Raw genomic sequence first — 17,354 nt, 5'->3', positions numbered from 1 at the left:
TGAGTTTGCCGACTACGTTTAGAATGTCCTCTTTTGAAGTCCCATTTTCTCACAGCAGCTTTTATATTGAAGGTTCCAAGTTGCTATGACAACCACTTTTTCCCCCAGGCTGTTTACAGCCAACTTGTTTCTGAAGTCCCATGTGGTTTTCCCCCAGGCTGTTTACTGCAAACTTGTTTTCTGAAGTCCTGTGTGGTGTGGCAGGGATTTCTTTAAAAGTATTTTATTTTCTCTGTACGTCTGACCTGATTTACGTTGAGTTGGCCCCATTCGGCCCGGTAAAAAAATGCCTCCTTTATTTGGAGCGCTGGTCATGTCTGAGAGGGCCTTTAGTACAATGAGTGTGATGACACCCCCTCAGAGTGTGTGTGAGGTTTACAATTACCCCTCTGTTTAGTGCTGGTGACCCCCCCAATTTTGGAAGGGGTGAAATGGGTCATTGAAATGGGTCCAGTCCATTTCATGGCCACAATGGGACCCATTAAAGTAACTGTCCAGTGAAAATCTCAAGTCTTCATATCCAAATAATGTTGTTGACTCATTCCAAACTCTTATTTGTGGCCAAAGCATAAATTGGAGAGAAAAAAAACACTTAAACCCCACCTCAGAACTTTTTTTTTGGGGGGGGGGGTTAGATCAGCTTAATATTGCAGATAGATTGTAACTTCCATCAATGTAATTGTCTGCATCACTTCCAATCCCCCATGTTTTTATATATATACACACACACCCACATACATACATACATTGAGAGCTTCAAGTTCCTTGGTGTCCACATCACCAACGAACTATCATGGTCCAAACACACCAAGACAGTCGTGAAGAGGGCACGACAAAGCCTATTCCCCCTCAGGAGACTGAAAAGATTTGGCATGGGTCCTCAGATCCTCAAAAAATTATACAGCTGCACCATCGAGAGCATCCTGACTGGTTGCATCACCGCCTGGTATGGCAACTGCCTGGCCTCCGACCGCAAGGCACTACAGAGGGTAGTGCGTACGGCCCAGTACATCACTGGGGCTAAGCTTCCTGCCATCCAGGACCTCTATACCAGGCGGTGTCAGAGGAAGGCCCTCAAAATTGTCAAAGACTCCAGCCACCCTAGTCATAGACTGTTCTCCCTGCTACCGCACGGCAAGCGGTACCGGAGTGCCAAGTCTAGGTCCAAAAGACTTCTCAACAGCTTCTACCCCCAAGCCATAAGACTCCTGAACAGCTAATCATGACTACCCGGACTATTTGCACTGCCCCCCCACCCCATCCTTTTTACGCTGCTGCTACTCTGTTAATTATTTATGCATAGTCACTTTAACTCTACCCACATGTACATATTACTTCAACTATCTCAACTAGCCGGTGCCCCCGCACATTGACTCTGCACCGGTACCCCCCTGTATATATAGCCTCCCTACTGTTATTTTATTTTACTTCTGCTCTTTTTTTCTCAACACTTTCTTTGTTGTTGTTTTATTTTAACTTTTTTTTTGTTAAAAATAAATGCACTGTTGGTTAAGGGCTGTAAGTAAGCATTTCACTGTAATGTCTGCACCTGTTGTATTCGGCGCATGTGACCAATAAAATTTGATTTGACATACATACATACACATATATATCCTTTAAAAATATATATATATTCCCCTTTATTACTTTCCAACCCTGCCACCCTTTCCCCACTTGGAGTAAACTAGTGAACAACAACGCCTAGGCCTCTACTTCCAGCCCATACCCACTATCTACATTTTATGGACACAGTCAATTTTACAATAATTACATTTGGTTTGTTCTTTCTCCTGAACTTCTTCTACTCTCAACCTCCGATCATTTTCATGATGTCCATCCGGTTTGCTTCTATATGCCATATCTTTCTAACTGTGCTCCATCACGAAAGCTCCCAACCTACAACCCATACACTTATTATGGACACAGCGTGCCTACATTATTAGTTATCTTGTTATTGTTTGTTGTTAGTTGTTATTAGTCCCATCCTTCAATTCCATTCAACACCTCCCATCTATCTTTTAACACCATCCATATAGGATTTCTATTTGCCATATATATTTCAACTGAACTGTGATGTCTTACAAAAGTTCTGAACCTTTCTATTCTCATTGAAAGGTTGTGCACATCAACAACAACATCAACAACTAATGCTAGCCAGAGCAAGATAAGCTAAAATCTAACGAAGGAACATTAGATAAACCCTCTCAAAAATGTTCAGCTAGTTGCCCGTCAAAATTGCTCTGATAAACGATGGGAAATTGTAGCCAACTCATCCTTCTGCAGCTTGCCTGCAACCAAGCACCCAAGCTAACTGGCTAAAGTTGGCTAGTTTGCTAGCTAGCTACTTCCGGACTCAAATGAGAACACCTCACTCTGACCATTTTACTTGCCCTAGCAGAGGTGGTTATCTAGGCTATTTACATGTTATCTAGAGCGTTCTTGACTAACTATTACTTTTTTTGCCTATGTATACTTACACCGTACATATTCAGCCGGTGTTGTGCGTTCGTAAATTCATCAGTTATTCTACACTCTAGCACACTCAGACGAGAGTGCTCTGAAATCAGAGTAGATAGCCAGAGTGAATTTGCGAACGCAAGAGATATGCTAACTGGATAACAGTCATTCAAGTTCTTGTTAGCTAACCAAATGACACCTGCATCTCTAGCTGTGTATAGCCACTGAAAACGATATGAGGGGAAAAGTCAGTCACTCACCCACTCCTCCAATGGAATGGCATGACATGACATCCTCCTAGCAGCTAGCTACCTACCTAGCTAATGTTAGGGTCCGTGTTTTTAGCTTGCTACATAAATCGATACGCTAGCCTATTAGCCACGTTATGACTGACTTGTGATCATTGCCCTTGCTAGTTTGATTGTATTGACATTTCCAGCCTTAGTTACATTCGTCCGTTTTTGTCCAAAATATTGAGTCATTGAAACTGAAACAGTGCATCCTGAATGGAGGCAGCAAACAATGTACCAGGCCAGCTGAGATTTACAACCTGATATCAATGTTTTTTGGACTACCAAGAAATGTATTGGTGAATTATATGAATCATGCATTGAACTGCATTAATCTATTCTGCCAACAATGCCTTAGTGTACATCATGGAATGTTGAGTCAAATAGAACCTATTTTTAAAACATCTTATAAAGTTGGTTTTGTAGCATAAACTGGGAATTTGACATGTTTTACTGAAATGATTATATGTCTGTTTTGTTGCAATGTAGTTAAAACACTGTCAGTTCCACTTTAAGACTGAAAAGCCTCCTGCTTGAAACCTCCATTGAATTAATGTGAATGGTGTTGTCTCACAAGTGCCTTTACACAATTCCATCAAGCCCAACCATACAACATACCATTTCCCACCTGTCAGAGGTAGTCAACAGCTGACAATCCAAGATGTGCACAGACTGTGTAGATCTGTGATAAAGGCTCACGCTATCTGGCTATTCTTACGATTTCTGATAACATTATCTGTAGACTGTCTGTCTGCTTAACCTGAGGGACCATTGTGCTACTAATCCCTGAATGGGAAGTCTTAGGGAGAGAACCAACAAGATCTAAGATGACAACGTTCCCCAGTTCAGCCTCCACCAAACTGCATGAAGAAAAACCTAAACATTCAGGTCAAAACGACGAACCAAAAAATAGCCAATATACTGTACAGTATATCCTTGGTTTCTCCATTTGTCTTCATTCAGACGTCAACTCGGGGCCCTAGCAGTCAAGGTGTAGGTAGTGATAAATTAACCCAGCCGGTTAGTTTATCACTGACCTAGACTATGACCTAGCAGCTCAGGTTTTCCCTTGGGTCTGTGCTTGCCTCACCTGAGGGAAGCGTTGCACGGCATGACCCGACAGATCCAGAAATAGGAAGTTTCATGAATGAGCCGGGGCTTAACTGGCGAAAGGCTTCAGGGTTTCCTGAGTTTTAAATGTGTCGCCATTGCGTTGACAAAAAGCTAAGACAGTAGATGCTACTGCAGTGCAGTCCCCTGGGCAGAAACGTATTGTTTACTTACCACTTCGTCTTTTTACTACCTGTAGGGAGTTCTGGAGTGGCGGGTAGTTTAGTGGTTAAGAGCGTTGTGCCAGTAACTGAAATGTCGCTGGTTCTAATCCCGGAGCCGACTTGGTGAAAAAATCTGTCGACGTGCCCTTGAGCAAGGCACTTAACCCTAATTGCTCCTGTAAGTCGCTCTGGATAAGAGTGTCTGCTAAATGACTAAAATGTTTGACCGAATGTTGGCACTGTTTACAGGTAGCATTCCTTGACAATGGCTGTCTTTTTGAACTCCTTTGAAGAAGTTAATAACATTCTTTACAATCACCTAAGATGCATAATCAAGGCCCACAATGTGATTTGTAGTCTGGGAATGAATAAGCTTAAAGTCCTACTCCAGTCTCCTTTTCAGCTCATATATGACCTGATTTTACTTAACAAGGCACATCTCAATAGGTGGTCCAGGTGTACTCTGACATAGCACAAGTGTGTGTGTGTGTGTGTGTGTGTGTGTGGCGGGGGCGGGGCTTTCCTCTTTTTGTTCTTTATTGTTCCTCAACAAAGGGGGGAGGCCGATGACATCAGTGGGCACCATCAGACAACCTTGAATGTCCTACTCCATGAAGTTTGTACTTGTCCAAAAAAAAACTATTTTGCTGAAAACATTTTCTTCTCCCTAATGTGTGTATGTTACTGTACTTATACATGGGATATTGTTTTGCAACAGGAAAAGTTAAAAGATCTTTGGGGTACCTCTTTAATCTGGGTCTGGTAAACCGCCTTTTTAAGTCTGGTCCGTCTTTGATCCATTTTTGTTTGGCGTAGCGAAATCACAATGTTATGTCTGGTTAAGTGGTAGTCCAGTTTAATGAGTGACATTTACTCTGGCCTACTCTGTTTTGTATGGTTGATTTAACTTAATGTCTTGTTCCTAACTGGTAATAATGCTTATTATGCAATATGTCCAGTAATTCTCTGATCGTGGCGTGTGGGAGTCTCTTTAAAAGCACTACAATGGGCCCTGTTAAGGCGTCAGCATGCTTCAGTTTGGCTGGCGCCTAGTCGAACCCGGCTAGCCGAACCGAAGGAGTGAGCTCGCAATACTCCCTTAAAAAATCTTCACTTGAAAAAGGAGAAAAAAGCGGCAATAGTACTGTTTGTCCATTTTGAGACTCCGTAGCCAGTATACACTCCCTCCAAAATGGTCAGAATTAATCCAAGATAATTTAAGAAATCTGTTATTAATTTGGAAGTTTTTGCCGAAGAGATCTTAGTCACGCAATTTTACATTGAACTAAGATGTTTGGTGCAGTATTTTTCAATGAAAAAATGTGCCTGAAAACGAGTAATCTCTCGTTGAATGACAACAAAGACTTTATTGAAGAATCCCTACTGTTGACCAATCACAGACGAAGGGGCGTAGACTTCGGCTCTGAACTTCGGCTTGCCTCCAGAATTTTTTTGTGTGCCCGAACAGCCGAAAAAACCCTCACCAAAGTCCAAAACGAACAAAAACTTCACAAAATGTTGTCTTAATATATGCACGAACTCTACCGAACTGTTTCAGCTGGGAAGCATGCGGACACCTTTATGTTCTGCCAGAACCCTTTGTGTTTGTTTCATATGTCTGCCTTTTTAATGGTGACTTTTGTGTTTCGCTTCGTTCCTCCATGTTCAGCTTGGCTTTTGTGTTTCGCCTCTGACAAAGGCTTCCTTGACCTAATTCTGTAGGCCTCACCTGGGCAGTATGAACAATAATGGTGATGTGTGACTCAGGCTAAACATTTGCATAGGTTTAGCTCCTGCCAGTGGGAGAAAGATCATTAGCATATAATTGCATATGTAGCAGCCTTCAAATGATTCCTCTTTTTAGCCTGTTAGCCTTTTAGCAATATGATAATGTATTCATAATAGGAAATGCTGTAGCCTAGTAGCAAGTACTTTTTAGATAAATGTACAAATATTTTTACTTCTATGTTTTCTTATGCTTATCCACTAGTAGTGCAGACCTGTAAAAAAAATTAAGCATCAAGGTCCTTTGTTTGATTTAATCTCCTCTCTTCTTCTCCTCCAGGTTTGGACTGGTGTACATGGGGGACCAGCAAGTGTAATTCTGGGACGTTTGCAATGTCAGCAAAGGAACAGTAGAACTTGTATTTCTACAGGTAATAACCACAAGTCTTTGTCTGTTTCTGATATGGGAGAATGGATGCATGACTGACAGGAAGGAATACTGTGGGAATGGAACGGTATGCTCACACAATAAAACATTACGTCGTTGCCGCTTCCACAGTTTCTCTATTTTTTTATGATTTTCAATGGTCTTAAAAACTATATATGCAAGTTCGCTGTCACACATGTAGAAAGGAGTAAGCAGACATCCTGCCCAGATCATCCAGAAGAAGATTTTGGCCGTTTATTTTGGTACAAAGTCTTATTATAAACCGAGCAGTGCCCGTTGTGGCAACAGGAATAACCGTTTCGACTTTCGAGACATTTCCTCTAATTCATCTGAATTATACAATAGCTCAGCACCTGGGATTGGAGTTTATTGCCCTCTGGTGACAAATCCACTTCCACGACCGCATCCCAACGCATTCAGCAGCTATTTAAAGTGTCGAAGTCTGGTCCCAATTACCTCCCCAAACCAGAGGATTTGGCCGCTTTGAGGACCAAAGGGCCCTCCTACAGTAGCTTTTATTCGTTTGTTTTCCTTCCCTTTGGTTAACCCTCCTTCCTTCTCCCCTACTCCTCTTCTGGCCCAGCCAAGGATTATTTGATTTCTTCCTCCCATACTGACCTTGGTTATGTAAACTTGCCTCCTGATCCCCCCCTTGATTCCACCCAGTCCAAGTTGCCACTTTGCCAGCTCGGAGCACTAGCTCCCACAAAGCCCAGTGTTTTGATTACATTGTGGAATCGGATCAGGGACTATTTCTTCCCAGGCTGGCCGGGTGGGTGAAAGTGGGGGAGGAAGTGGAGGTGGAGGATTGAAGGCGGGGGGTGGGTGCGTGGGTGGGAGGAAGCTGTTGTGGTGGAACCTGGAGGGTCGTAGTGTGTGTGTATGTGAGAGCCGTTTACGCCTCCGCTAACCTCTTCTCGTGGCCCTTGTGGCAAAGCAACCACCATTATATCACAGCAACCGTATCCGTTTTATTCCCATTTTTTTTATTGCCCGTCCTAACCCCATTATTCAACTTGTTCCCCACAAAAGCCAACCATTGAGGAAACATTTGGGAAACGACTGTGGCCGTTCAAACCTTTTTTCATCAGCACCCTTTGGACTCCCTCCCTCTATTCTACGGCAACAGGTGTCACCATGATAAAAACATTTTGTTCTCGGTTCAGTAAACCCTTTTCCACTATTAGTCTTTCTGGTCGCCTGGTTAGCCAAATGCTCCGGAAACGCTGAAGAAAACCTTGAGGAAACGTTAAGCAGACATTTGTCAGTGGCTCGCTGTCGCAGGTTATCACTGAGGAACCTTTTTGGCTCCATTAGTTCCCTTAACTCTCAGCATGGTCCCTATGGCTGCAGCAGCACTCAGCCAAGCCTTTTTAAACAGTACTTCCTGTGGCCTTGGGGCGTGTGCCTCCGTAGTGTCTTATTATTGTCTACGTTTTCAATGGGATTTGTCTGGGAGGGGAGTGATGTTATGGTAACTATACATACACACACACACACAGTGATTTCATTAAGGGAGTGGTGTTTTGGTTGACTGTCGGGGCCTCCCCCTCCTCCCCACGTCCAGTAGCTCTCCTGGAGCCCAACACAACAGTGCCCTGCCTCTATGTTTAGCCAGCTGCTCATCACACACGCCCATATTACAGGGAAATGATCAGCCAGAGCAGACAGGAAACCAGCAGCCACACTGCAGGGGAGGTGTGTGTGCGGCTGCCTGCCTGAACTTTACCCCCAGCAGAGAGAGACTCCCTGAACATCACACACCTGGTCTAGATACTACTATAACCACAGTCTCATCAGACCATGTAATGGTGTCATTCAAAACCCATTGAACAATTTACTTTAGGATTGGTCTTTTAGGAACCGTCAGCAGCAATAATTATACCACGAGAGAGAATAGATAAGACCAATTATATTACTAAAGTACAGCAGATGTGGAAATGTGTTGTTCTGAACTGTGTCCTGTGATTTGAGGTAGGGAAATGACATGCAAAGTAAGGCGGAGCTCAATCTGCTCAATATACTCACCATGTATGGTTTCAGTCAGGTCTATTGATTCCATGCTAAGATCCATGATGGCAGCTTTGTTCCTTGTTTGGCAGTCCTGTTCAACTCCAGGCTGACCATGGCAGACCGTTTTGAAACCAAGCCTAAAGGAACTTTATTAAAATACCAAACCACTTGTGTACGCGCGTGCGCATACACACACTTCCACTGACATTAGTATCGCTACAACCCTTGTCTTCAGGTCTCTGCAACAAACCCTTGAATAAAGAAATTAGCCTCTAAGTTATAGTTTTTTTCTTCTTTGCCTTCAGCCATGTCTTTCTGCATGACCATACTCACACCTGAAAGAGTTAATTTACGGCCGTCATGTAATCAGCAGTCTCGATCTACATAGTCTCTTTGTAGAGTAAGTTGACTTTCCTTCACGACGGAGCAGTATTCATAACAAGCAGACAGAAGTAATCAAATCATGTCCCTTTAATCTCCGTCTCACAAACGATGTCCGGCTGTAATGCATTCGCCAGGCCCAAGAAAGAGAGGAGGAGGGAGAGGGAACAGGAAGCACTCCTCCTTCAGAGGTCGTCCTCCGTTCCCTGTCATCCAATGTCACCTCCATCCATCCCTCTCTTCAGTCCGGAATCGTAATCACCACTTGACTGTTTCTGTGACATTCACATTGCCGACTGTAGACGCTCCAGGGTTGGAGAGTAGACTTCCCCCTTTATCAAAACATTTTCGGATCTAATGCTCCGTTGCTCAAGTACAGAACATGGGAGGGGTAGTGGTTGTAAGATTGGTTCCTCGCCTTTGATGCCGAGGACTTAAATATCCTGCACTGTCAAAGAAGGGCTTTGAAATGTTAGTGGGTCAATCCCTTGACAGGTTTGCAACTGTGCATACGTTTGGGCCAGCCCTGAAACGGCTCTCGTAGAACCATTCTGTGTGGCCAGTTGCTAGACCATAGTGGCTCAGTTGGTGGAGCAAAACGCTTGCAGCACCAAAGGTTGCGGATTCCCGCTTGGGCCACCTAATATACGAAAATGTATGCACACATGACTAAGTTGCTTTGGATAAAAGCTTCTGCTAAATGTAATATGTTATGTTATATACACTCACTGGCCAGTTTATTAGGTACACCACCCCGTTCATGAAAATGGATCGCTCCTACAGACAGTGAGTCACGTGGCCGTGGCTTGCTATATAAAGCAGGCAGACTGGCATCGAGGCATTCAGTTACTGTTCGATTAAACGTTAGAATGGGCAAAACGAGTGACCGAAGCGACTGAGTGTGGCATGATCGTCGGTGACAGGCACGTCGAATCCGGAATCTCAGAAAAGGCCACCCTCCTGGACTTTTGATGCATGACAGTGTCTAGAGTTTGCAGAGAATGGTGCGACCAAAAAAATAACATCCAGTCAGCGGCAGTCCTGGGGGCGAAAATAGCTCATTGATGAGAGGTCGAAGGAGAATGGTAAGAATCGTGCAAGCTAACAGGCGGGCCACAAACAGGCAAATAACGGAGAAGTACAACAGTGGTGTGCAGAACTGCATCTCGGAACGCACAGCTCGTCGCTGAAATAGCCGATTCCACTAATTATGAAAGGGTGTCCATATACCGTGTGTGTGTGTGTGTGTTTATATTCACATTACTCATATTTTGCCCAGATATTCATTTGGGATGGCCTGGACTTCCTAAGAATGGGACATTGTACCAATATGAAATTCATGGCGAATATTGTGTAGTGTGAAAGCCACTTTAGACAGTACAGTCTCTGAGGATTTGGATTAATGTATGCAGGGTCAACTTCTGCCTATAGCCACAGTCTACACAACCACTCTTTTGAAGGGAACTCTAAGTGTCTATCTGGTAGTATCTAGTAGTTTAACACTACATAAGCTATTCAGCTGTTCATTCAGCCATTCATTTCTTTCTGACTTATGTAGGAAGCTATGTTAAATGTTACTCCAAAAATACTAAAATGGTGGTTGGATCGAGGCCTTGGCACTTGGAACTTTCTAGCTCAACTGGGTCACGGCCTGCATTGTGGTTGGTTTTGTTATTCAAATGTATTAATATGGGAAAATATGCCGACCTTGCAGAACGACCGCTGTGGTTTTGTTCGCCTTTATTTATTTGTTTGTGTGTTGGTGGGTTGGTCTTTGTTGTTTTTGGGCTGTGCGGATCTGTGAAGACTTTCTAGTCTGTTTGGTTGAACAAAAAATATTTATCCGGAATGTCCGCCATGGGAAATTAAATGATGAACGTTAAATGTCTAAAAAGAAAACTAGAATGTTTCTATATACAGGAATCAATAACGTATATATTTCCCTGAATACTTTGTTTTTCTCAACCATATGTTCCCTAGTTTTTCTGCAGTTAGGCAGAGTTTTTATAAAGACGGAGTGAGGATATTGGGCATTTTTCTGTGATCTTCAGAAAATCTATACAGTACCAGTCAAAAGTTGGGACACACCTACTCATTCCAGGGTTTTTCTTTATTTTCTACTATTTTCTACATTGTAGTGCTCAGCATATGTGGGAACTCCTTCAAGACCATTGGAAAACCATTCCAGGTGAAGCTGGTTGAGAGAATGCCAAGAATGTGCAAAGCTGTCATCAAGGCAAAGGGTGGCTATTTGAAGAATATCAAATATATTTTTTGGTTACTACATGATTCCATATGTTATTTCATAGTTGTGATGTCTTCACTATTATTCTACAATGTAGAAAATAGTAAAAAATAAAGAAAAACCATTGAATGAGTAGGTGTGTCCAAACCTTTGACTGGTACTGTAGGTGTGTGTATGTATGTATGTGTATGTATATATGTCTCTCCCCTCCTTCACCTCTCTAATTACCCAGTCTTTCTCTCCATCCATCCTCACCACTGAGAACGACGGAGGACAGTAAATGAGGAGGAAGACTGAGGGAGAAGCAGGAAAGAGGGAGTGAGAGAAAGAGGGCAGATTAAGACAGTTGTAGACAGTGAAAAGACAATGGAAGACAGGGACATAAGGACAAAGCGACAGACGGTCATAGAGAGAAACTAATCAATCGAGAGAGACCAAGCAGCTAAAAGGAGAGCTAGAAGGTGCAGAAGATCTGTGGTCTCCGACTGACTGGAGAATCCCCAGAGGTACAGTGGTACAGTTAAACATACATGGGCCGGACAAAAATGGTCCCCAGGTGCTTAGCCTGGACACTCCCTCTCTCACTCTGCTAGTCTCCTGGGGAGTTAATGCAAGTTGACAAATTGGGACCTGTCCCCTCCTCTCTTGCTCCATGCTCTAGCCTCACAGGCCTCTCCAATTAGAGAGGGTCATATGAGGACTTCAGGAAGGCTTGAATAGGGCCACTCAACCTGGGTCATATGAGGACTTCAGGAAGCCTTGATTAGGGCCACTCAACCTGGGTCATATGAGGACTTCAGGAAGCCTTGAATAGGGCCACTCACCTGCGTGATATGAGGACTTCAGGAAGCCTTGAATAGGGCCACTCACCTGTGTGATATGAGGACTTCAGGAAGCCTTGAATAGGGCCACTCACCTGTGTGATATGAGGACTTCAGGAAGCCTTGAATAGGGCCACTCACCTGTGTGATATGAGGACTTCAGGAAGCCTTGAATAGGGCCACTCACCTGTGTGATATGAGGACTTCAGGAAGCCTTGAATAGGGCCACTCACCTGTGTGATATGAGGACTTCAGGAAGCCTTGAATAGGGCCACTCACCTGTGTGATATGAGGACTGTCTTACAGTAAACACAGCTGTGGGAATGTAGAGTATATGTGAAAATGGCACCAATTTGTGTGTGTGCATGAGAGGTGAGGTAGCTGTCGTTGTGTTATGCTGAGGGTTGTTTCCATCTGATGAATAAAGGCAAGGGTGATTTAGGGGGTTGGGTGGGCAGACATTGTTTTGTCATGGCTGGTCAGGAATCCGGACTGTTTTCAGTGTGTTGATGCTCTGTTATGATTACTGTCTTTGATTGTATCTCAAGGACTGCTGAACAAGGCTCTCCTAACGAGGATGGACCGCACTAAAGAGAAATTAATGAAGACGCTAGGGAATTGGAGGAGCAGAAGGTGGCTTTTTTTTGTGAGCGTAATTATCAGTCTCAGCATCTGTTACCAGACTCTTTTTTTGTTTTGTTTTTATGCACAAAGATCCAAGGGTCTGCTTTAGAAGAACGTAGTCTCTCTTCATCGTTGTCCAGCGCCAGAAGGACTGTTCATAGAACCCTCCTCAAAATCCCTTTGAATGCTCTTATAAACACATTAATAGTCATTGACTTTCTAAGATTCTAAGAAATGATGTACACACAAACCAACAGTCTACTCTAGCATGTTTGTGTGAATGATATGCAGTATAGTGATGTGTCCATAGTGGTTACTTTAGCTATGAGCCTCTCATGGTGGCATGGCCTGGGAGGACAGTGTATAGATAGCATGTCCAGGTAGGATAGTGTATAGTTAGATAGATAGCATGTCCAGGTAGGATAGTGTATAGTTAGATAGATAGCATGTCCAGGTAGGATAGTGTATAGTTAGATAGATAGCATGTCCAGGTAGGATAGTGTATAGTTAGATAGATAGCATGTCCAGGTAGGATAGTGTATAGTTAGATAGATAGCATGTCCAGGTAGGATAGTGTATAGTTAGATAGATAGCATGTCCAGGTAGGATAGTGTATAGTTAGATAGATAGCATGTCCAGGTAGGATAGTGTATAGTTAGATAGATAGCATGTCCAGGTAGGATAGTGTATAGTTAGATAGATAGCATGTCCAGGTAGGATAGTGTATAGTTAGATAGATAGCATGTCCAGGTAGGATAGTGTATAGTTAGATAGATAGCATGTCCAGGTAGGATAGTGTATAGTTAGATAGATAGCATGTCCAGGTAGGATAGTGTATAGTTAGATAGATAGCATGTCCAGGTAGGATAGTGTATAGTTAGATAGATAGCATGTCCAGGTAGGATAGTGTATAGTTAGATAGATAGCATGTCCAGGTAGGATAGTGTATAGTTAGATAGATAGCATGTCCAGGTAGGATAGTGTATAGTTAGATAGATAGCATGTCCAGGTAGGATAGTGTATAGTTAGATAGATAGCATGTCCAGGTAGGATAGTGTATAGTTAGATAGATAGCATGTCCAGGTAGGATAGTGTATAGTTAGATAGATAGCATGTCCAGGTAGGATAGTGTATAGTTAGATAGATAGCATGTCCAGGTAGGATAGTGTATAGTTAGATAGATAGCATGTCCAGGTAGGATAGTGTATAGTTCGATAGATAGCATGTCCAGGTACAAATCAGCTGGGCTAGACAATCTGGACCCTTTCTTTCTAAAATTAGCTGCCGAAATTGTCGCAACCCCTATCACCAGCCTGTTCAACCTCTCTTTCGTATCGTCTGAGATCCCCAGAGATTGGAAAGCTGCCACGGTCATCCCCCTCTTCAAAGGGGGTGACACTCTAGATCCAAACTGTTACAGACCTATATCCATCCTGGCCTGCCATTCGAAAGTATTTGAAAGCCAAGTTAACAAACAGATCACCGACCATTTAGAATCCCACCGTACCTTCTCCGCTATGCAATCTTGTTTCTGAGCTGGTTATGGGTGTACCTCAGCCACGCTCAAGGTCCTAAACGATATAATAACCGCGATCGATAAAAGACAGTACTGTGCAGCCGTCTTCATTGACATTTCTCAAATGACTGCCTCGCCTGGTTCACCAACTACTTCTCAGATAGAGGTCAAATCGGAGGGCCTATTGTCTGGACCTCTGGCAGTCTCTATGTGGGTGCCACAGGGTTCAATTCTCGGGCCGACTCTATTCTCTGTGTATATCAATGATGTCGCTCTTGCTGCTGGTGACTCTCAGATCCACCTCTACGCAGATGACACCATTTTGTATACATCTGGCCCTTCATTGGATACTGTGTTAACAAACCTCCAAACGAGCTTCAATGCATTACAACACTCCTTCCGTGGCCTCCAACTGCTGTTAAACGCTAGTAAAACTAAATGCATGCTCTTTTTACATTTACATTTTAGTCATTTAGCAGACGCTCTTATCCAGAGCGACTTACAGTTAGTGAATACATATATATTTTTTTTTATACTGGCCCCCCGTGGGAATTGAACCCACAACCCTGGCGTTGCAAACGCCATGCTCTATCAACTGAGCTACATCCCTGCCGGCCATTCCCTCCCCTACCCTGGACGACGCTGGGCCAATTGTGCGCCGCCCATGAGTCTCCCGGTCGCGGCCGGCTGCGACAGAGCCTGGATTCTAACCAGGATCTCTAGTGGCACAGTTAGCACTGCGATGCAGTCCCTTAGACCACTGCGCCACTCAGGAGTCAATCGAACGCTGCTTGCACCCGGCTGCCTGACTAGAATCACTACTCTCTGCGGGTCTAACTTAGAATATGTGGACAACTACAAATACCTAGGTGTCTGGTTAGACTGTAAACTCTCCTTCCAGACTCACATTAAGCATCTCCAATCCAAAGTTAAATCTATTTAGCAAAAAAGCCTCCTTCACTTATGCTGCTATACATGCCCTCGTAAAACTGACTATCCTACCGATCCTTGACTTCGGCGATGTCATTTACAAAATAGCTTCCAACACTCTACTCAGCAAATTGGATGTAGTCTATCACAGTGCCATCTGTTTTGTCACCAAAGCCCCATATACTACCCACCATTGTGACCTGTACGCTCTCATTGGCTGGCCCCCACTACATATTCGTCGCCAAACCCACTGACTCCAGGTCATCTATAAATCCCTTCTAGGCAAATCCCCGCCTTATTTTAGCTCATTGGTCACCATAGCAACACCCACCCATAGTATGCGTTCCAGCAGGTATATCTCACTGGTCATCCCCAAAGCAAACACCTCCTTTGGTCGCCATTCCTTCCAGTTCTCTGCTGCAAATGACTGGAACGAACTGCAAAAATCTCTGAAGCTAGAGACACTTATCTCCTTCACTATCTTTAAGCATCAGTTGTCAGAGTAGCTTACCGATCACTGCACCTGTACACAGCCCATCTGTAATTAGCCCACCCAACTACCTTATCCCCATATTGTTATTTACATTGTTATTTATTTTGCTCATTTGCACCCCAGTATCTCTATTTGCACATCATCTTCTGCACATCTATCACTCTAGTGTTAATATTAAATTATAATTGTAATTATTTTGCACTATGGCCTATTTATTGCCTTACCTCCATAACTTACTACATTTGCACACACTGTATATAGATTTTCTATTGTTATTGACTGTACGTTTTGTTTATTCCATATGTAACTGTGTTGTTGTTTTTTCCGCACTGCTTTGCTTTATCTTGGCCAGGTCGCAGTTGTAAATTAGAACTTGTTCTCCACTGGCCTACCTGGTTAAATAAAGGTTAAATAAATTAAATTAAATAGTGTATAGATGGCTAGATAGATAGATAGCATGTCCAGGTAGGATAGTGTATAGATAGATACAGTGAGGGAAAAAGGTATTTGATCCCCTGCTGATTTTGTACGTTTGCCCACTGACAAAGACATGATCAGTCTATAATTTTAATGGTAGGTTTATTTGAACAGTGAGAAACAGAATAACAACAAAAAAATCCAGAAAAACACATGTCAAAAATGTTATAAATTGATTTGCATTTTAATGAGGGAATAAGTACAGTATTTGACCCCTCTGCAAAACATGACTTAGTACTTGGTGGCAAAACCTTTCTTGGCAATCAGAGGTCAGAATTTTCTTGTAGTTGGCCACCAGGTTTGCACACATCTCAGGAGGGATTTTGTCCCACTCCTCTTTGCAGATCTTCTCCAAGTCATTAAGGTTTCGAGCCTGACGTTTGGCAACTCGAACCTTCAGCTCCCTCCACAGATTTTCTATGGGATTAAGGTCTGGAGACTGGCTAGGCCACTCAAGGACCTTAATCTGCTTCTTCTTGAGTCACTTCTTTGTTGCCCTGGCCATGTGTTTTGGGTCATTGTCATGCTGGAATACCCATCCACGACCCATTTTCAATGCCCTGGCTAAGGGAAGGAGGTTCTCACCCAAGATTTGACGGTACATGGCCCCGTCCATCGTCCCTTTGATGCGGTGAAGTTGCCCTGCCCCTTAGCAGAAAAACACCCCCAAAGCATTATGTTTCCACCTCCATGTTTGATGGTGGGGATGGTGTTCTTGGGGTCATAGGCAGCATTCCTCCTCCTTCAAACACGGCGAGATGAGTTGATGCCAAAGAGCTCGATTTTGGTCTCATCTGACCACAACACTTTCACCCAGTTCTCCTCTGAATCATTCAGATGTTCATTGGCAAACTTCAGACGTCCCTGTATATGTGCTTTCTTGAGCAGGGGGACCTTGCGGGCTCTGCAGGATTTCAGTCCTTCACGGCATAGTGTGTTACCAATTGTTTTCTTGGTGACTATGGTCCAAGCTGCCTTGAGATCATTGACAAGATCCTCCCGTGTAGTTCTGGGCTGATTCCTCACCGTTCTCATGATCATTGCAACTCCACGAGGTGAGATCTTGCATGGAGCCCCAGGCCGAGGGAGATTGACAGTTCTTTTGTGTTTCTTCCATTTCCGAATAATCGCACCAACTGTTGTCACCTTCTCACCAAGCTGCTTGGCGATGGTCTTGTAGCCCATTCCAGCCTTGTGTAGGTCTACAATCTTGTCCCTGACATCCCTGGAGAGCTCTTTGGACTTGGCCATGGTGGAGAGTTTGGAATCTGATTGATTGATTGCTTCTGTGGACAGGTGTCTTTTATACAGGTAACAAACTGAGATTAGGAGCACTCCCTTTAAGAGTGTGCTCCTAATCTCAGTTTGTTACCTGTATAAAAGACACCTGGGAGCCAGAAATCTTTCTGATTGAGAGGGGGTCAAATACTTATTTCCCTCATTAAAATGCATATCAATTTATAACATTTTTGACATGAGTTTTTCTGGATGTTTTTGTTGTTATTCTGTCTCTCACTGTTCAAATAAAACTACCATTAAAATTATAGACTGATAATTTCTTTGTCAGTGGGCAAACGTACAAAATCAGCAGGGGATCAAATAAATGTTTCCCTCACTGTAGATAGCATGTCCAGGTAGGATAGTGTATAGTTAGATAGAT

The 17,354-nt window shown here is 43.4% G+C and overlaps 1 pseudogene across 1 annotated transcript in view; it reads left to right on the top strand.

Annotated features, from left to right (window-relative positions):
* Nucleotides 1–17,354, top strand: part of LOC311133511 (plexin-B1-like) — a 147,738-nt pseudogene that overhangs the window by 21,891 nt on the left and 108,493 nt on the right. The window contains exon 2 of the transcript XR_014615395.1: nt 6,087–6,177. The product of XR_014615395.1 is annotated as a plexin-B1-like (transcript). The remainder of the gene's footprint in view (nt 1–6,086; nt 6,178–17,354) is intronic.

Source organism: Coregonus lavaretus (genome assembly GCF_964263955.1).
Source record: "Coregonus lavaretus genome assembly, chromosome: 8".
Classification (NCBI taxonomy): Eukaryota; Metazoa; Chordata; class Actinopteri; order Salmoniformes; family Salmonidae; genus Coregonus; species Coregonus lavaretus.
This window is presented reverse-complemented; position numbering and strand designations above follow the sequence as displayed.